Below are 22446 nucleotides of genomic sequence, written 5' to 3' on the forward strand. Positions count from 1 at the left end.
CACAACTTGTTTTCTTGCGACGAATTACTGACAATCAAAATACTCCCTGCCGTCACAATTTAGTCCCACGAGTCTACTGCAACCACACTAGCGTGCATTGTCAACCAAGGTTCGAGATCAGTCGCAACACTTACTTGGCTCTCTTCACAATTGCTTAACATTCTCTTTAGAGTAATCACAGTTTTCGATTATTTTCTTTTATTTATGGGTACTAGTGTGGACGTACACTCACCGGCCCCAGATAATTGGAACTGTCGATACGGGGCGCCGCCTTTGAACCGTGAAATTTTTCCTGAGGGACTGAAATGAAAGAAATAAGTGCATTCTGCCTGACATAGTCTTCCTGATGAGATTAGAAAGACCATCATCGGCTTCTTCTTCACGTGCTGCAGAGATTTCGATTGCCAACTGAAATTAATTGGTTAGTGAAGAAAACAGGGACGGGGGGGAAATGTGTGAAGGCATTGCTACTTACGCATATAAAATTTTTTTTCGTGATTTTCTTTAGATTTCTATTCTTTTTCTTTTGTTCATATGGGCATTTCTAATTGTGATTATGTAACATTCTACTGTGGTTTTTACATGTAAAGACGTAATTGTGATTATTTCGTTTGCCAAAGGATAAATATGTTTCTTGCTTTGTGCCTGTGGTAAAGTTTGTAAAGTTCTCTTTTGGAACATTATTGATTGTGAAAAATACAGTCAATGACATTTATAAAGGTTTATGTAATTTACGATAACGATACAACATCTATAGACAGGGGACAGCGATAGTGATATCGAGAGTCGAAAGGTTTTTGCGTAGTAGAGGGGATGGTGGATGGCGTGTCTGTGAAGCGTGCGCGGGAAAAATAGTACTGTGTTTCATGAAAAGCATACGCAATTGTATGGACAGTGATACCGAACTATCAGATTGTTAATTCTCTTTACCACTGCGGTATGTAATGCCATCGCCAGAGAACTTTACGAGCAAATAAACCGGACTGTGAAAGTGCCGCTAACATTACTTTGTTGTGGCCGACACGAACTGTGCTTTTATGCGAATGAACTTTGCTGGTATTAGTTTTGGGTGGTGGAACTGTTGTATATCAAATTCTATCAAGCCGTGAAAGTGAAGACAAATTAACTGTGCAATATAAATGGTTTTCAGTGACGTTGTCGAAGTCTGAAATGCGAGAACAGAGTGGACATTGTTTACGGTGTGCTTCACACACAAGAACAATTCTATGAACTGTGTATTTGTGGCTAAGACTATATGAATGTGACGAACCGTGTAATTAAGGACGACAGCGTCACGGACAGTGCATAAAGTGTAAAAACGAGCGATGTCTACGTCATGTACTTTGAAAGAGAGGACATGTCAACAACGTTCGTATACTGGCGTCTTGTGGTTTGTTAATCACCACGGGGTTAATGATATAGCTGTGCCGGAACTTTATTTGCGTTTCGCCGGAAAAGATTAACCAGCGGAACTGTCTGTATCCTGCTCTCATCAGCCGACATTGTGCTGCCTAACGCAACGCTTCGTATGCAACAAATATTAAGGGATTTCGCCGAACGCTATCCCCTGACCTAGAAACTTTCTTTCTCTATTAAAAGTATAAGAATTACAGACTCTATTTAATTAAATTCTTTGTTTAGTTTGTTTTCTTTCTGCTAACGAAAATAAAATTACAATCAGTGAATTAAAAGTTGCCTGGTAGTCATTGTTGAAACACCAGTAAATATAAACTTCTTCCTCTCATTAAGACTAATTCTCCTTGCATGTCAAAATTATTGTAGTTATTTTATGTAGTTTTATGTATTGTTATGAGACTAGATATATGACAGTGACTAATAAGAGTATTTTGTCGCGAAATATGGCTTCGCGCGAAAATTACGGCGACCGCCATAATTGCTTGCGTTCTGACCAATAACGTAAAAGCTGCTGTTCCCGTATTGGTGCCTTTCCTGACGTGAGCGGGAATTATAAATGTCAGCTGTTAAATCACGTAGTGACTGTTTGCCCAGTAATAAAAGTTTTTGATATTCTATTGCTACGAGTCGTAGTATTAAGAGACACTGGTTATATTCAAAAGTGGGTAGATGTATGGTGAAACCCCCCAGTGGTCATGCGATTGTTAAAAGTATTGTGTGTGATTCACGAAATTTTGTCACTTTTTCTAATTCCTTTCAGATATTGTCTTAGGTGTCTTTGAAGTTTCAGAGAATATATACACATTTTTGTCGGTTCAGGTTAAATTCAGAGCAGTTTATCGTGAATATTAGAGTTTTCAGTTCATAAACAAAGTGGGATCGTGACCAATTGAGAAGTATAACAAATAGTGTGGTTTTCCACCTAGAATTTTGGATGACTTCACAGTTAAGATTTTGATAATTATTTTTCCTGTGGGTTGAGGTCATCACAACTGCAGACCAGTAACAGATAGCTAAAATGATAGAAGATATATTCCCGTAAACACACTGAATGTGGGACAGTCTCGATACAAATGAAGGGTAAATAGCCAGTTTAGAATTTCTAACTACACAGGCTTACCATGGGGCATGCATAAGCACATGAAAAGAGGTAAAATACAAACAACGATAACCATTTTAAAGAGAGATTTCGTGCAGCGTAATAAAGAACGCCAGGATTCGAATCACAAATTAAGTTAAAGAGGTATGAGTAGAAACACGTTGCGAGCACACGGGCACGGACAGCACGACAAAAGCTACCGACTTGACACTGGTAAAACAGTGAGGCTGATCTTCCGCGGTTCGATCCGAATACTGGTAGATTAACCACGGTCGGATTTACGGTTAGCGTTCTGTCACCGGTGACTTGACAAAAAGCTAGCGTAACTCTGCATGGTTGCTTCCAAGACAGTGGGAACGTACACACGAAACACAAAATGCCGGATGCTACAACGTGACTGCTGCTCATGAAGCAAAGCCTGCCAAGAATTTCCACGAACTGAGCCACAGAGGATGTTTCTCGGTAGTTTTGCAAACTCGGGTCCTCGCACACTGTACGCTTCCTATGAGGGCAAGAGATCCCCGCTACCAACATTAGCGGCGGCGGGAATTCCGCTTATGTTAGACTTCCAGCTGATGGGCAGTTCGGCCCGCCCACGCACAGGTTGGCCGTCGGAGAGGTGAATGTCCCTCCATCGGCTGTCTCTTTGGCGCGAATTTTTGAAACAAACGGCCACAGGATTGTATGCTGTCTGACGCCATCTTGAGGACTCTGTGAATTAGCTGACAGGTGAACCCATAAATTTCTCCAAAATGGTTCAAATGGCTCTGAGCACTATGGGACTTAACAGCTGAGGTTATCAGTCCCCTAGAACTTAGAACTACTTAAACCTAACTAACCTAAGGACATCACACACATCCATGCCTGAGGCAGGATTCGAACCTGCGACCGTAGCAGTCGTGCGGTTCCGGACTGAAGTGCCTAGAACCGCTGGGCCACCGCGGCCGGCTAAATTTCTCCATCCTCACCATTTCATGCTCCCGCTCTGAGGCAAGCTATCTGTTCTTACAGATGGCTTGAGAAAATTACTTTTCGTGTATAATTAAACGAACTAAATTCATCGTTTTCTTAATAGCCCTGTGCCTACTATCACTAAACTGATAATCGTATAAGTAACATGTATGTGTGATTGGAACAGCAGTTTTAATTTTACTTTCTCTCTCTCTCTCTCTCTCTCTCTCTCTCTCTCTCTCTCTCTCTCTCTCTCTGTAGAGGTACTGGTCTGAACAGCTAGAGACTTCGATACATGCTACATACGTCTCTGGGAATTCTCTGTGTTACATAGTGCAGAACAGGTAGAACAGACCACAAACAATATTTGTTTTCGTTCGTTGTTGCTTTTTGGACATGAAGATTGTGATGACTGACTGATTTAGAGCATTTAAATACCTTTCATTAGGAAATTGGAATGGATGCGATATACCTTGATGAGCCAAAACATTATGACCACTGCCCACCACGACGTTGGATGCCGCCTGGTGCCGTTGCGGTAACAAAAGTATGTAAGCGGAGCAGACACGGACGAGGAATCACCCAAGCAAAGATATGGACTGCAAATGGACAAATACATTGAGATAAGCGACTTTCACATAGGGCAGTGTATTGCTACGCAGAGCCTGTGAATGAGTATCTATAAAACGGTGAAGCAGGTCGAATGTTCACGTGCTACTGTCGTGAGCGGCTACGGAAAGAGGTAGAAGGACAGCGAAACTACCACTAAGCCCACGACTCTTCACTGAACGTGCGGTTTGGAGGCTTGTCTGCTCTGTAAAGTAGGACAGGTGGTGATCTGCGGCATCTCTGGCTGAAAGAGCACAATGCTCGTGCACGCACAAATGTTTTGGAGCACACCGTACACTGTTGAACATGGAGCTCCGCAGCAGAATACCTCTTCTTTATCACACGACTGCAGTGGGCACTGAACCATCGGGATTCGGCCGTAGATCGATGGAAACGTAACAACTCTTAGGATAAATTACATTTTTTCTACTCTAGGTCGATGGTCGTCTCCACAAACGCCGTTATCGAGGTGAACAGCGGCTCGAAGCGTGCAGCGCGCCACGAACGCAGGCTGGTGGGAGCAGTATTATGCTATGGGTGACATTCTCCTGCACTTGATTGGGAGCTGTGGTGGTAATCGAAGACATGCTGACAGCTGCATCCCTTCATGCTTGGTGTCTTCTCGGACGGCGATGTCATCTATAGCAGTATAATTGACCGTGTCTCGGAGCCACAACCGTGCTGCAATGGCTTGAAGAGCATGATAATGGAATGACGTTGATGTCTTGGTCACCAAATCCGCCAGATGTGAACCCATCCGCAGCTCGTGGTCGTGCGGTAGCGTTCTCGCTTCCCGCGCCCGGGTTCCCGGGTTCGATTCCCGGCGGGGTCAAGGATTTCCTCTGTCTCGTGATGACTGGGTGTTGTGTGCTACGGTCGCAGGTTAGAATCCTGCCTCGGGCATGTGTGATGTCCTTACGTTAGTTAGGTTTAAGTAGTTCTAAGTCGTAGGGGACTGATGACCATAGATGTTAAGTCCCATAGTGCTCAGAGCCATTTGAACCCTATCGGGCGCCATCACCGCGTACGATAACCAGCGGCTAGTAATTTACACGAATTACATGGTCTGTGAGTAGACATCTAATGCCACATGCCTCTACAAAGCTACCAACAAACTTGAAAGTCTCTTCGGGTTTGCTGCCGGATCCTAAAATCAACTCGACTGGATATTTCGGCGATCCAACTGGTTATCATCTTCTGGAGAATGCTGCTTCTGGTGATGAGTCCCGCTGAGAACTGTTCTCCGTTTTGATCTCTCCTCTCTTCTAGGGTGACATGCGCGACCCATCTCAGCCTCCTTGTCTTTGCTTCTGCAAAAACATTTCGTTTATTGAATTAAATTTTCAATCTGCAGCACAGTTTACACTGGTATGAAACTTCCTGACAGATTTAAACTGCGTGCCGGACCGAGACTCGAGCCGGCGATCTTTGTCTTTCACGAGAAAGCGCTCTACCAACTCACTCTCTCTCTCTCTCTCTCTCTCTCTTCCTCTCTCTATCTATCTAGTCTTTCACGAGAAAGCGCTCTACCAACTCACTCTCTCTCTCTCTCTCTCTCTCTCTCTCTCTCTCTATCTATCTATCTATCTATCTATCTATCTCTCTCTCTATCTCTATCTCTATATCTCGCTTCCGTTGCATTTGGTCGGGGCGGACGTCACATGACACCTGTTCAAGCTAATCGTTGATCCTTTCACTCAGTATTTTATTTATTTTTTATTACGGATTACAGCAAGCTCTCTGACCGAACACGCTGAGCTACCATGCCGTGAGCTAGCCAAGCAAGATTCGCGACCCGTCCTCACAGCTTTCTTTATTCCAGCTAGTATCTCGTCTCCTATCTTCCAGATTTCACAGAAGTTCTCCTGCGGAACTTGCAAGACTAGCTCCCTTGGAAGAAAGGATTTTGCGGAAACATTACTTACGCGTTAACATGGCATGGGGGATGTTTCCAGTTCCGGTCTGGCACACTGTTTTAATCTGCAAGGAAATTTCACATCTGTGCACACTCCGCTGCAGAGTGATTCTGGAAACCTCTCCCAGGCTGTGGATAAGCCATGTCTCTGCAACATCCTTTCATCAAGGGGTGCTAGTCTTGCAAGTTTCGGAGGAGAGCTACTGAGAAGTTTGGAAAGAAGGAGACAGGGGGTTCTGAGTCGTGCTGAAGTAGCTCAGTTGGTAGAGTACTTGCCCGTAAAAGGCAGCGGTCCCGAGTTCAAGTCTCGGTCCGGCAAACAGTTTCATCTGATTTATTATATGCTCCCCTGCGCAGCCCATTCTTTCTGCTTCGGCATTCTCTCCCCTCAGAAATTAGTCCAAACATCTTCCGCACGATTTTATTTTCCAAAACGTTTATTTTTATCTTTGTTTACTTGCCTATTCTCCATATTTCTGCCTCATATAGTAATACTGATCCGATTATCATATTATACATAATTATTTTGGTTCCTCTTGATAAAATTTTGGATGGCAGAAATATGTCGCGTGACTATAATGCACCGGATGTCGCTTTAATCCTCGCTTCTGTTTCTTGTTTTGCATCATTTCTGTTATTTACTCCAACGCCCAGATATTTTAATCTTGTGATTTCTTTCTACGATCGTGAATTTTGTTTTCTCGTCATTTACCTCTAATCCAACCTCTTTTATTTTTTGAAATAGCTTGCCTGCCAGTATTTTCTGGTCAACAAATGGATAACAAAAAACCTTACAGTCGAATGGCGGCAATTTCATTAAAAAAGTGCATTATATGTGTGGTGCCCAACGAAATGGAAAATCATTAACAAATGGCTACCTCCAAAACGTTGATTTGTTCAGTAATACAATAACTCAACTTTCATATTATCGTCGCACAAGTAGCCCCATCCAGTGCCAGTGTTCTGTCTGGAGACTAGGTCCAGGTCGGTGACAAACGTCTCTCTCCTTACAGGCGTAGAATCTGCTCTGTGGCGACGTCTTGCACCGTCGCTGTGTAGGGATTTCCTGTCCGACTCGTCGTCGCAGGGAGCTGCAATTCCTTTGGCGGACATGTCGATATTCCTCAGCGGGTGAGCTGCGATCCAACTGCTGAGCTCGATGGAAGTGCAACACTCGGTTAAGCCGCGTACTTCGGCTTGTATCCTGGTTTGGGCGGTGAGACGAAGCTGCCCACTACCTGTTCCTCGTGACGCCTTTGTTGTCGGCCGCTCGAGTTGCTAGCGGTCTCGCTCCGCCTGGCTTGTAGGCTGCCCCGCGCAACCTGCGACGCTGGGAAGGAGGGCAGCCTCTGGTGGCCCCGCGAGCGCGAGACTCGCCGTCACGACAGGACGCTTGAAACGTCCCCTTTGAACAATTTATACACATCTGTGCTTAACCTGACACACAATATTATTTAGCGCAACGCAATCTGACTTTCAAAAATCCCTACAAAAGAATGGCCCTGAGTAACATTAAACTATACCTTTCAGAAATCACTTATCTCACAAAAATCTTCATTACTCGAACTACTGCAATACAGCGAGCGCCACTACTGCCAGCTAAATAAAAGATTCAAACTACGGAAGGCACTAACTAATGTATTTACCTTAATAGTCATAATATATATAGCAGTTCATGACAAATTTCAAAACTCCGCCATCTCTCTCCCCACATCCACCACTGCTGGCGGCTCACCTCCAACTGCGCAACGCTACGCGCTGTTCACATCCAGCTGCCGCTGCCCAACACTACAATGGCAGACAACAATGCAAACTAGCCACAGACTGCACACAGCACAGCCAGTGATTTTCATACAGAGCGCTACGTGGCATTACCAATATAAAAATCTAAACAGCCTACTTACACGCTTATTCAACAGATAACGATACTGCCGGCTATGGACTGAACTACTGTTAGCTTGAAACAGATTTGTAACAAGCTGTGCCTATATATATGTACTTCACTACTTCCCTATTAAACGACATGCATTTACATCTCTGAACAGGGAATGCGCAAGAACCAAACTGTATTAAAATCGGAACAAGGGCATGGGATGGGTGCCAGGTAGCTCGCTTTTCCTTCTTTACATATACGAGAGTTATTCAACCCACAACTAAATAATTTTCGATTACCTCAAATTAAGTGATATTCGTTAAAATATGGGTGAGAGGTACTGGAAACTTACAATCTGTATCAGGAATGTCTGCCCAATGAGCACGTATATTTTCCTATGGTTGCCACACTAGGTTGTGACGTGACGATGGCGAAAAAGGGTACGTGAGCAATTATGTAATGTAGTGATGACACAAACCTTATGACTGTAGTTGACCGCGAGATGGTATGTCGCCTGGTGGCGTTGCGCCATCGTCATGCGGTAAGGAAGTTACATGAGCGGAGTTGAGAAGAGTGGGCTATCGTTCTAGCGAGTCTGTAGACCGGAAATGGGGTAATATACTTACGTAAGCGAGTTACACTAGTAGCGGTGGAAGATACGCTCCGCCATGAGCCGTACAGTGGTTTGGGAAGTATGTAGATGTTAACGTAGGTGTAGGGGTGCGACCGTGGCCCAGTGGAAATGTGGTGCCTTGTCTAATTAATCACGTTTCTCACTACACCGGATGTATGGTCCAGTCAGAATACGCCGCCTTACAGATGAACAGCTGTTCGGAACATGCTCAGCACCGTAGTCGCAGCTGGACAGGGCACTATTTTGATAGGGAACGTTCACTTGGACTTCGATGACACGTGTTGTAGTAACTGGAGGTACTTTCACAACGGATAAATGCGCGAACATTATTGTGGACGGATTGCGTCCTTCCATAATTGACGTCGTCCCCAGCAAAACTACACGTGTCAGAAGGCCACAATCGCGCTCCAGGGGTTTGAGGAGCACGACAGTGATCTCATGTTGATGGTTTGGACACCAAATTCGCCTAACACATATAGATGGGACACATTCTGGGACGCTATCAGGCGCCAGCTCCGCGCGAACAAACCACCGGCACTTAATTTAGGGGAATTTCCTGACCTATGCCTAGACATCTGCTGCCACACACTTCCTGAAAACTCTGGTATGCCCTCGTAATGGGCGACAAAATTTCGTAATTTTGCATAATATGCTAGGGCCTTAAATTGGACACTTTAATTTACAGTGGCGTTGCAGTGTGGTGGTTACCGTATGAGACTGGTGAGCAGATGACCAGAGTTCGAATCTCGTCAGGTGCATCAATTTCTTATTTTTAAAAAGTTACCTAAATGACTTTGATTATTATTTTATTCAGTTAAAATTATTTTATTTAGTTATTGGCTTAAACGTATTTTTTTATTTTTAATAGTTTGCCACGTCATTTCGGTCATGGTATTAACTATCCATTTCCTCTTATATTTTCTTCCTGTCGTTCTGTTATCAATTTGAATATTTGTGATGTCATCAATTGTTTTTATTTATCTATCACATTATTTTAACTTTTAATGTGCCGATCTATCGGTTAAAAAACAAAAGACGAAATAATCTATTTATATTGACTGTACAATGGTGTGAAAAATGTATAGTTCATTGTATAAAAGATGTACATTTTTTATAGTAATCGCCACACAGACACTCTAAACACAAACTCCTGTTGCAGTAATGATATAAAGATGCAGATGAAGATTTAAAAGAAAGATGGGATTACAAATAAATTCGCAAAATGAGAAAAAAAATAATGAATGCAATAACATGGACGAAAATGTAACCAGAAACGAAAAGTTTAAAAAACCGAAAGTTTCTTATGCTTTAGGTGCTTACAGTGCACTGCCTTGTGGTATCCATATCAGATCTCTTCCTATAACGTACATTAATCACCTCACAAAATCCTAAATGAGCAAACTGAATCAACACAAACCTTTTTCTTCCAGAATTTCCACGATATCCTGGCACGAAAACAACAAAAATGACAGTAGTAACACATATTCATCTTCGTGCATAAAGTTTGTTCTCCTTACATGCATCAACTATAGCATTCTGTAATTTATAAAAAAACTTTTAATTACACAGTAAATGTTCCACTTTATTTGTTTACCTTTTGTATAACTGTTAATCCATATTACAGTTATCTTGCCAATATAAAAACGCTCCTGCAGCTGACAAAACTTCCTGAAATATCTGTAGTAGTAATGTTTGTACTGTAATACAATGTATCTCATGCCAAAGACCATCATGTAGTAAAGTGTCATATTGTATCAATTTTCTCTGTAAAAGCATGTAGTATTTACTTTCTGTGGATCTGTGTAAAACCAAATGAAGCTAAATACTGTGTATATATTTGTGTACATAGCTTAATAATGAACATTATAGGAAGAGATTTCATATGGATACGACAAGGCAGTGCACTGTAAGTACCTAAAACATAATAAACTTTCGCTTTTGTAAACATTTCTTCACCGATTACTAAATTTCCCTCATTTCCGCCAGCAGCATCAGCACTAGATCTAGCTACACTCGGTCCACAGCATGATGTTCTTGTAACATCTCCATTTCCTGACAAGCTTGCAGTGGCTCAAAAACATGTTCATAGTTGAGTAAATCGCATCGAAAAACTAAAAAAAAAAACGGATGGATGCATATTTATTACCAGAAAAATCGCGAATTTAAATTACAGTCGCAGTTCGTCATGCACAGTGGATATACTGAATTTATCGAAATGACTTTCATAATAATTTTTATTCCCAAAACTAGTTTAAATGTAGATTTTTCAATTTCAGATCCATTGTCAAGTCATTTTACTCTTGGTATTAACTTTTTCATTTCCTCTTATTTTTTTCTTCTTATAGCATTTTTCATTTTGATTCTTTGTGTGTGATTTTAATTATTTTTTAAATTAATTTCAATTTAATTTCTTCCTTTGATCATTTTATATCTTCGTCCATGTTATTGCATTTTTGTTCATAATTTTTGCGACTTTAGTTGTAATCCCTTTGTAACCTCCCCCTCACTTACAACCTTTATGACAGTAAAAATTAAACTGCGTGTACCTAACGGAAATTTGGGAAAAGCAATCGTCACCAAAGTTAATCTGTCGGTAAAGAGGGAGGAAAGGGTTACATCTTAATGAAAGGAAAAATGCAAATGAAATTGGTGGAAATTAATTTTGAAAAGGGGTAAAGTTAATAAATATGGTAAATGTGCGGTCGTTACGTTAACAATTAACTGGCGTTAATTCGACATTTGAGATTTGGGAAAAATTACGGTCGCCAGTCCTATGGTCAACTACTATAATAACTGAAAAAGAAAGGTTATTGCACATATAATTAGCACTAAAAGCGTGGCAACTGAAGGTTGACACGTGTTGTGTGAAAACTGAATGTTTGTCAGAAGTAATAAATTTCGCTACACTCTGACTTAATTTAGCAAAAGAATTAACAAAACTGGAAAATTGAAAGTTGATTTAGTGACTGAAATTAATAGTGAGCTTTGTTTCTGAAGCACTACGACGTTTAGTAAAATAAGGTTAATCTGCGGCTACCTCAACAATCACTTTAAAAGCTACTTGAATCTACGCAATTTAGAAATAAGAGATTTAACTTTGAACTTGAATTAAATGATTCTGAACAATTAACAATAGTAAAATTTAGTACGTACCAAGCTGAACTGCAGTCACAGGTAACTAAAATATGGTAACAAACTCGCACTCTTAATTTGTGTTTGTGTAATCTAAATATTGTAGCCAGCTATGAATACCTTAACTGAACTTTGAAATTAAAGCAGTGGAATCGAATGATATTACTTTAATGCTGGCGTTTGAATTTCAACGACACTTGGGTCCATTCCGGAAAAGGAAGGGACCCTGCTTGGTAATGCAATTGGGACAATGAGCAACAAAGGTTCATGCTAAGTTGCTGTAATTTTGTGAGGCAAATGGAACAATTTTAAAAGCTGAGGTCTGCCATCCAATTCTAAAACTTGACGTGCTACCAGTCTTCCTTGTTGGTTTATTGAAGGTTTGAAGTCGTCGATCGAGGAGGTGGCGACAGTCACTCATTGTCGACCATTGCTCTTGCAGAAGCTGGATGTTGACACGCCTTCTTCTCGACACTATCACCAGGCGAAACGGGCTCTTGATGTGCGCCAGCTAATGCTTCCCGTCCGCGACACCGTGTCAGAAACTATCATAGCAAGTCGAGCGCAATTACATGCTGCCAAAGCGCGGCAACTCGCGGGAGCGTCACACAACACACCTGCTCCACCGCCCTACTCCAGCCAGACTCTGCTCTACCCGCGCTCGACGCCGCAGAGTTAACACTACCAAAGATCCAAAACACTTAGGTTCTCCACACGACCTATCGATGTAATCGTTCGATAGCCTAGTTTTCCCTAAGCAAGACCCAGCGTAAAAATACAAATAGTATTTACAAAACAAACCAATTGTACATCGACATAAATGCATAAATAAATATATATACAAATAGTAAAACAATTACAATATATAAAAACACAGAAATGTCATATCTTCAGGTAACAAAATAAGGAAAAAAATTTATAGTACAATAGATGGAAATAGGAGGACATGTATTTCCGGCGTTACACCTTCTTTCATTTAAACCTTCATCTCTGTTAGTATCTCCGTATCGCAACAGGAATTCGTGTTAAAATGTTAAGTATTTAAAAATAAAAATCTGTTAAGCGTATGTCGAGTTTCAAAAGGGCAACCTTCTACAAACGAGTCTTATACCCTAACCACAACACTACAACACCACCATAAATTTTGTAGTCAGTTTTGAGGCTCTATAAAATTACGCAAAACAACAAAGTTTTTTCATCAGTCACTCACTAACGACGGACTACCGGATTAATGGCTGCAGGGAGAGATAGCTGCGACCCAAAGATACATTACCATATAGATGGTTTCAAAAAGTCGATCTCACCCACGGGTACCTCTCCTGGCCAGTGATGAGTCGCATACGCCTTCTGCGTTCTCACAGAAGAGCGCGGCGAGTGACTGGCCCCGTACGGCTGACGTTCAAAGGCCAGAGAGCAGCAGGTAGGATCAGCCAGGCAGGTTGAAATAAGAAAAAGCTGCAGGCGGCCACTCCATGTGAGTGCAGCGCAGAGAGGACTCAGCCGTGCTCAGTGGACCGGCAATGGGAGGGGGCGTGGCCTGCTTGTTGCGTCACACCTTGCCGACTGCCGCGGTTGGACCCCTTCAGAAGAGGCCGCAAAAATGACGCCCATCACTGGACTGTCCTCGTACGAAACCCGGGTTCCTAAACAACCTACATCTGCACGTAAATTTTCCCACCGCCACGCCACCCGTCGCGTGACTCACCAGGATAGTTCTTGGGCTCGAACAAACACCAATACGCCAAAATCGTGTGAGAAATAATGTAAAGGTCTCTTATTGCACTATTGATACTCCCACATCTGCAAAACTCTGCAGTCGTCCGTTAGAGGCCTCTGCGTATGCCATGCCGCATTGCGCACTGACCTGCCGGTACGCCTGTCGGGACCAGTAGGGACGGTGCAGTGTGCCTCTGAAGTTGCGTTTTGTGACATTATTTGTGTATTGAAGCGTAAGATGGCTTGGTGATTGGCAATCAATCGTGATAATGTATTGCGATTGCCTGAGATGAAGTTACGAAGAACCCTTCTTCGTGAAGATGGTATTGGTGTAGAAGGCGAATCATTCGCATGTTTTCTGGTATCTATTATAGTGCAGAAATATGAGCATAAGTTAGAAACAGATACTGTTGTAACACTAACACATAATGATGATGATGGGGATGATAATGACGAACAACTCATTGCAAACGGTAGTGCTACGGCAAGTGCGGAAAGAGGCGATGGAAGCAGCGACAGTGAATACCAACCGTCTCCCAAGAAGAAGGTTAAAGTTGCAAGTATCATCACGGCGTTTGATGACAACACACTGGAGAACATGTACGATGATTATTAAGTAAGAGGTTTCGACACATACGGCAAGCTTCTGAAAAGATACCCTAAACTGAAGTCTAAAAGCAATATTAAAAACATACTGGATTACGTGGCAAAGAAAAGAGAAGGAAATACAGTTTTCAAAGGAAATCGTACACTGCTGTTCAAGACCATCAAGGAGCGTGTAATGGTGAAATTCGATGAAGCGCGAGAATGCGGTTCCGCCGTTCATTATTGGCATTTACAACATTGGGCATTGGGCGTAACCAGAAATCTCGGTTGTAGAAACTTTATAGCTTCACTAGGATTTATTACTAATTTGAAAAAGGAGTTTAGGATAACATCACGCCGTATCACTATGCTCCAAGCACAAAAGATAAGTATGACGAAGAAGAGCTGATTGGAAGAGCTCAAACATTTGTTGCTGACGTCAATGAGCATATCACGAGAGAAAACATCGATATTAGTTCTGTATGGAACTGTGATCAGAGTCAGTTCAACGATGAACTTTCTTGTGACAGAACACTATCATGAAAGGGGAGAAAAACACTTTCGCGATATTGCAATCAGTTAACTGTGCAACACATAGTTACACGATAGATGTTGCTATATCAGTGGACGGACGATTGGCAGACAAACTCTATATTTCCTACCAAGAATCCAGTGGAAAGTTTGGACCCGCTTATCAAGGGAAATAGAAACGCGGTGCCCTACAAATGTCGTCGTCGATGCAAGTGTGATTGGGAAGATGGCAAAACAACATCTGAAGACGTTTTTTATGTCAGTTTTGAATCCACATTTGTCGAGAAAGTCATTAGTACTTTGTGACTCCTGGTCTGTACATAAGGATGAACGAGTACTACTGGGAGCATCTGGCGGAAAACACGCAGATTTAAAAATCATTCCGCCTAAAATTACAAAATATGCACAACCTCTGGATGTATATTTCTTCAGGCAATATAAAATATATGCCAAGAGAATAACAGACTTTATTAAACTACGTTCCAGTAATATGCAGCCGAAATTGCACGACAGATTCTTTATCATGAATATGCATTTTGTCATTTACAATCAGTTAAGCCGGCCGGTGTGGCCGTGCGGTTCTAGGCGCTTCAGTCTGGAACCACGTGACCGCTACGGTCGCAGGTTCGAATCCTGCCTCGGGCATGGATGTGTGTGATGTCCTTAGGTTATTTAGGTTTAATTAGTTCTAAGTTCTGGCGTCTGATGACCTCAAAAGTTAAGTCACATAGTGCTCAGAGCCATTTGAACAATCAGTTATCTGCGGGAGTATACAGACCAATGCTTCGTTACGAGTGGTGAACCAGTGAACAACTTCAAAAGTGTCATTGACGTGGCGTTCAACACTGATATTATAGAATGTGCAAATACGCCATGCGATCAACTTGCATTTCTTCATTTTGCGTTTTGCAGTCATTCGTATTGCTCGGAGCATTTTATTGACATTCCGCATTTACATTTATAGTTAAGATTTCTGCATTGCGTATGGCGTCTACAATTACATCCACAGTGATATCTAGAGCATGACTGCAGAGTTTTGCAGAAAAACGACACCCACCAGCACATTCAGAGGTACGTAATGGTCCTGTAACCAAACGTTCATACAGATCTGTTTGTTCGAGCCCAAGTACTTTCCTGGTCAGTTGAGCAAGTGACCGTTGACTACTCAGAGTAGTGGCCGCGGCCGAGCCGAGAGGATGCGAAGCAGAGCAACAGCAGCACTTGTGTGATAAACTGTAAGTTAATTTAGTCTTTGTTTTTTGTTCGCGCGCTTCTGCAGAGAAGTGAAATGTACGTGTGTATTTTACTGTGTAGACTAATGGTTAGAAAATTAATCGTAGTTTTTGTTTTTGCGTAAGTCTTGTGAACATCCTTGTGTAGCTTGGCCTCCTAGTGTAAATATCCCGTGTAAAGAAATTTATTTCTGTTTAATACCTTGCGGTCTCAGAGTACAGTGTGAAATCTGCACAGCTGTTTTCAGTGTTACTTTATACTCCTTTGGTATATTTTGTATGCATTTCAAACTCAGCAGCGTCATTTGAGACGTTATATGCATTTTATACACAGTACGATATGGCTACGGACAGCGTTTGTTGTGAGCGGGCACAAGGAGTATTGGCCGCTGTCCGCAAACAACTGGAAGCTGCGTTGGCTACCGTCAACAAGCTTCTAGCTAGTGCTCGAAGTTGCGGTGACTTCGGGACGCCGGTGACGAGGCCTGCGACACCTTTTGTGTCACTAGAATCCCCTGGTGCCCCGGACATCACTGTGGCTTCCGATACGAAACATCTGACCAGTCCGTCCTCACTCCAGAGTGGGTGGCAGACAGTGGTAGGTTCGCATGTCACTGTCGGGAAGACGAAACAGGGAGCAAGCCGTGCGGCTGGCTCCCTACTTCTTAGCAACAAGTACGAGGTGCTTCCCAGTGTTGATGATAACTGGGCCAGCGCAGCATGCCTCTCCTGTTGGGACAGCGGTCGATTTTCCTGCCCAGTCCGGAAAAGTACAGAGGATGGGTATGTTACTCATTGGGAGCTCCAATGTTAGACGGGTGATGTGGCCCCTCAGGGAAATAGCAGGCAAGGCGGGAAAGAATTCCAGTGTGCATTCGGTATGTTTGGCGGGAGATCTCATCCGTGATGTGGAGGAGGCCCTGCCGGCGGCTATCGAGGGCACTGTGTGCAACCGGCTGCATGCAGTGGCACATGTCGGCACCAACGACGCCTGCCGCTTGAGTTCTGAGGCCATCCTCGGCTCCTTTCGGTGGCTGGGTGATTTGGTGAAGGAAACTAGCAACGCACGCATGGTGCAGGCTAAGCTGTATATCTGTAGCATCGTACCCAGGGTTGATCGCGGTTCTTTGGTTTGGAGCAGAGTGGAAGGTCTAAACTAGAGGCTTATACGGTTCTGCGACGCTATCGGATGAGAATTTCTCGACCTCCACTAGCGGGTGCAGAATTGTAGGGTTCCCCTTAATAGGTCAAGTGTGCACTATACGCAGGAAGCGGCTACTAGGGTAGCGGAGCACGTGTGGTGTGCACGTGGGGCTTTTTTTTTTAGGTTAGAGGACCCCTCCCTTGGGAGCAAAGACGATTTGCCAATTAAATCAGCCACGGCGACCTCAGAGAATCTTGGTCCTCGCAGATCAGAGATAGAAAAGATTAATATGATTTTAGTAAACTGCAGGAGCATACAAGGAAAGGCCCCAGAATTAGCACCGCTTACTCAAGGTTATAGCGCACAGATAGTATTAGAACGGAAAGCTGGTTGAAGCCACACGTCAATGACAACGAAATGTTTATAGTAAGGATAGGTTAGTCGCCAATGGTGGCGGCGTGTTTATTGTAGGAAAAATTCCATAAAATCTAGGGAGGTTATCACGGATTCCGAATGCGATTTAATCTGGGTGAAACTGAGTATCAAAGAACGGTCAAAAATGCTTTTATAGACCACCTGGTTCATGATCCGTAGTCGCAGAGCGCTTCAGGCAGAATTTGCAGAAAATCGTTAGTAATTTTTCTGATCATGCCGTATTAATAGGAAGTGACGTCAACTTGCCACGTGTAGGTTGGGAGAGTTATGCCATCAAAACGGGTGCCAGAGACAGGGAATCGTGTGGCATTGTTCTGGATGTCTTGTCCGAAAGTTACCTTCAGCAGATAGAGAAGCAACTCGTGAGGGTAACGAATTAGACCTCCTGGCAACAAATAGATCTGAACTTATCGAATCAGTTAACGTAGAGGAAGGTATCAGTGATCATAAGGCTGTGACAGCATCTATGACTACGGGTTCTACAAGGAATGTTAAGAAAGGTGGGAAAACATATTTGCACAGCAAGAGTGACAGGATACAAATTTCAGAACATCTCAGCAGCCAGCATAAAATATTCGGTGATGAGGACGAAGATGAGGAGAACAAATGGAAAAATTTCAAAGGCATCGTTCATATGCCCTAGACAAGTAGGTTTCGAGTAAGGTTTTAAGGGGTGGGAAAGATCCACTATGGTTTAATAGCCGTGTTAGAAAAGCCCTACGTAAACAAAGAGCACTTCATCTCAGATTCAAGATAAGTAAAATGAGCGTAAGGAGAGCCATGAGAGAAGCGTTCAATGATTTTGAAACTAAGACGTTATCAACCGACCTGAGTAAAAACCCTAAGAGATTTTGGTCGTATGTAAAATCAGTACGTGGGTCAAAGTCATCTATTCATTCTCTCAGCGATCACACCAGCATCGAAACGGAAAATAACAGAGAGAAGACCGAAATACTAAATTCGGTCTTCCGAAGTTGTTTCACCGCGGAAGATCGTAACTCTGTCCCTCTTTTCAACCTTCGTGCGATCGTCTAAATGGCAGATATTGAGATAACCGATCGCGGAACTGAAAAGCAGCTACAATCGCTTAGTAGTGGAAAGGCTTCAGGACCATATGAGATACCTATAAGATTCCATAAAGATAATGTGAAAGAACTTGCTCCCCTTCTAGCAGTAATTTAAGGTAGATCGCTTAAGCAACGAAAGGTACCTAACGACTGGGAAAAAGCGCATGTCATTCCGCTTTTAAAGAAAGACTGGAAGACAGATCCACACAATTATAGACCGATATCGTTGACGTCAATCTGTTGTAGAATTATGGAACATATTTTATGTTCAAGAATTATGACTTTCTTAGAAAATGAACATCTCCTCTATAAAAATCAACATGGATTCCGCAAACAGAGACCCTGCGAAAGTCAGCTCGCTCTGTTCCTGCATGAGATGGCTCTGAGCACTATGGGACTTAACATCTATGGTCATCAGTCCCCTCCTGCATGAGATCCACAGCGCAGTGGACAACGGCGCTAGGTTGATGCCGTGATCCTTGGTTTTAGTAAGGCGTTTGATACCGTCCCACACTGCCGTTTAATGAAAAAAAATACGAGCTTACGGTGTATCGGAACATACCTGTTATGGGATTCAAGACTTTCTTGCAGATAAAACCCAACACGCCGCTCTTAACGGAATTGAATCAACAGATGTAAAGGTAAAATCCGGAGTACCACAGGGAAGTGTGATAGGACCGTTGCTGTTTACAATATACGAGGATCTAGTAGAAAGCGTCGGTTGCTCTTTAAGGCTATTCGCAGATGATGCAGTTGTGTACACCAAAGTAGCAACGCCAGAAGATAGTACGAAGTTACAGAACGACCTGCCGAGAATTGATGAATGGTGCAGACTCTGGCTGTTGACCCTGAACGTACTTAAATGTAATATAGTGCGCATACACAGGAAAAGAGACCCACTACTGTACAGATACACTACTGATGACAAACAGCTGGAGACTGCGTCTGCCGTAAAATATCCAGGCGTAATTATCCAGAGCTACCTTAAGTGGAATGATCATATAAAACAGATAGTGGAAAAAGCAGACACCAGCCTCAGGTTCATAGGAAGAATCTTAAGGAAATGTAACTCAGCCACGATAGAAGTGGCTTCTAAGGCGCTTGTTCGCCCGATTCTTGAGTATTGTTCATCTGTCTGGGATTCCTATCAGGCGGGACCAATAGAGATAGACAAGATCCAACGAAGAGTGGCGCGTTTCGTCACGGGATCGTTTAGCTGGCGAGAGAGCGTTACGGAGATGCTAAACAAATTCCACTGGTAGACGTTACAAGAGAGGCGTTGTGCATCACGGAGAGATTTACTATAGAAATTTCGGGACAGCACTTTTCAAGAGGAGTCAGACAACATATTACTTCCCTCCACATACATCTCGCGTATTGACCACGAGAAATTCGAGAAATTAGAACCAATACAGAGGCTTACCGACAATCATTCATCCCACGCACTACTCGCGATTGGAACAGGGTTGGAGGAATCAGATAGAGGTACCGAAAGTACCCTCCACCACACACCATTAGGTGGCTAGCGGAATATGATGTAGATGTAAAGGGTGTATCGTAACTGAAAAGCTCGACTGTAAACTTCGCTAAAGGACAATAGACAAGAAACAGTTATTTTATCCAAAACGTGATAATACGTGATGGCTTTATACGTATTAGCTGGTAGTTCCACGATAAACCGATAAATGACATCTCTGTCTCTAATTTAAGATTCTCACTAATTGCGGCATCGTCCGAATATGGGCATGTAAAGAGTGGTAGTGCCAAACACGTGATTGCCGTTAGTAGCAACACGTCCGGTCTTCGTTCAGAAAAATGGCTCTGAGCAGTATGGGACTTAACATCTGAGGTCATCAGTCCCCTAGAACTCAGAACTAATTAAACCTAAGTAACCTAAGGACATCACACACATCCATGCCCGAGGCAGAATTCGAACCTGCGAACGTAGCGGTCGTGAGGTTCCAGACTGAAGCGCCTAGAACCGCATGGCCACACCGGTCGGCTGCGGTCTTCATGCCAGGAAAATTCTGTTCAGAGACTATTTTTACAAATCCTATGATGATATGCATATCGACGACTCACACAAAGTTCCTGAGTATGTTGCTGAACGCAAACGCGCTTCAAAAGTTTTTCCTAATCAGGCAAATGTGAATACTTATTTAAGCAAGTAAACAATTTAAATTTTTGTCCCTTACTGTAGTTTACGTGCATTTACTTCACAAAGTGATGGTAGAAATGTTAATAGCATCCTTAACTTCGTTTATGTGATGTAGTAAGGCACAGTAAACGAAATTTAATATTGTGCTCAATCATAAATTAATTCTTGAAGTTGTTATGCTCCGTTATTGCCATAAACTGAGACAATTCGAACGTCTTATATTTGTGTTTTTAGTGGTTCCACAGTAGTGTTTAATTCACGTGCCCAGCAGATAAACAGTGGTAATTGAATGCTATCCCATGTTAAGAGCAGCCACTGTGCAAGTAAACAATGTTAAATATTTTTAAGAATAAACATTTGGACAAACTTACAATTTGGAAAATGTGTGATTACTCCACAAATATTTGAAAAAAAATGACTCATCTGATTAAAAATTTCACAATAGATTCAGCTGAAATATCTTGTTTATGAGATTTTATTGATGTATTGATACTTTACTGCGCAATTTCTCAAAACAGCCAACTCGTCCCTTACCGTTGCTTACAAATGATGTCTTAGTTAAGACACAAATCTGATACATTTGAAGGCATACTATAAACTATATTACTAAACGGCTAATACTATTTCTAGTTCACAGCGCACAGTCTAAGTTGCTGGTTGCCTATCTACCGGATTACAGGGGCAAATAGTTTTATTACGCGTAATTGTTGACCAAATTTAAAAATACCGTCACAGTGTACACATCAAGAGGTGCAATCCTATGTTAATGCCTTATCACAGAAAGACAACTGTGACGGTTAGTAGTTGTGTATACGTCTTGAGGCACCGAAGCTCACGGAGTGCGAATAGCCATACTACGCATATCAAAAAAATTAAAAAAGTTGCATCAACCCAGTTCCCAGAACTCCTGTAGATACACGTTGACTGTGGATACTGAATCACAGGCACAGTCCCTTTGACTCTTCAGAGATGTCACTAAACCCTGTCCGCCGCTTTTGGTCTCGCGGTAGCGTTCTCGCTTCCCGAGCACGGGGTCCCGGGTTCGATTCCCGGCGGGGTCAGGGATTTTCACCTGCCTCGAGATGACTGGGTGTTTGTGTTGTCCTCATCATTTCATCATCATCCAGGAAAGTGGCGAAATTGGACTGAGCAAAGGTTGGGCAATTGTACGGGCGCTGATAACCGCGCTGTTGAGCGCCCCACAAACCAAGCATCATCATCATCATCACATCACTAAACCCGCCAAAAGATGTAAACAACCATGCATGAACAACCACTGTTAGACGAAGGGTGTCCGACAGCCGATCAGTCCCAGTCATTCCACCAGAAAGGAGGTACACGGCTCGTGTTGTCTGTAGTTCAATCTCGCCTAGACGTTTAATACTGTGGTTCGATTGCGTCCGCATTGTTACTTTGTTCCAGGAAGGGCGCTCAACAAGGGAAGTGTCAGGCGTCTCAGAGTGAACCAAATCGATGTTGTTCGAACATGGAGGAGATACAGAGAGACAGGAACTGTCGATGTCATGCCTCGCTCAGGCCGTCCAAGGGCTACTATTGCAGTGGATGACCGCTACCTATGGATTATGGTTCGGTGGAACCCTGACGGCAATGCCACCATGTTGAATAATGCTTTTCGTGCAGCCACAGGACGTCGTGTTACGACTCAAACTGTGCGCAATAGGCTGCATGATGCGCAACTTCACTCCAGACGTCCATGGCGAGATCCATTTTTGCAACCAGGACACCATGCAGCGCAGTACAGATGGACCCAACAACATGCCGAATGGACCGCTCAGGATTGGCCTCACATTCTCTTCACCGATGAGTGTCGCATATCCCTTCAACTAGACAATCGTCGGAGACGTGTTTGGAGGCAACCCGGGAAGGCAGAATGCCTTAGGCACAGTGTTCAGCGAGTGCATCAAGGTGAAGGTGACCTCCTGTTCTGG

The 22446-nt window shown here is 43.0% G+C and overlaps 1 protein-coding gene across 1 annotated transcript in view; it reads left to right on the plus strand.

The window, feature by feature from the left end:
* The window catches only part of LOC126176335 (cGMP-specific 3',5'-cyclic phosphodiesterase), a gene marked incomplete at its 3' end in the record, with an annotated part of 587168 nt that overhangs the window by 146734 nt on the left and 417988 nt on the right, over nucleotides 1–22446 (plus strand). The gene's annotated exons all lie outside the window — the stretch shown is intronic.

The sequence above is a fragment of the Schistocerca cancellata genome, chromosome 3, assembly GCF_023864275.1.
Source record: "Schistocerca cancellata isolate TAMUIC-IGC-003103 chromosome 3, iqSchCanc2.1, whole genome shotgun sequence".
Lineage (NCBI taxonomy): Eukaryota > Metazoa > Arthropoda > Insecta > Orthoptera > Acrididae > Schistocerca > Schistocerca cancellata.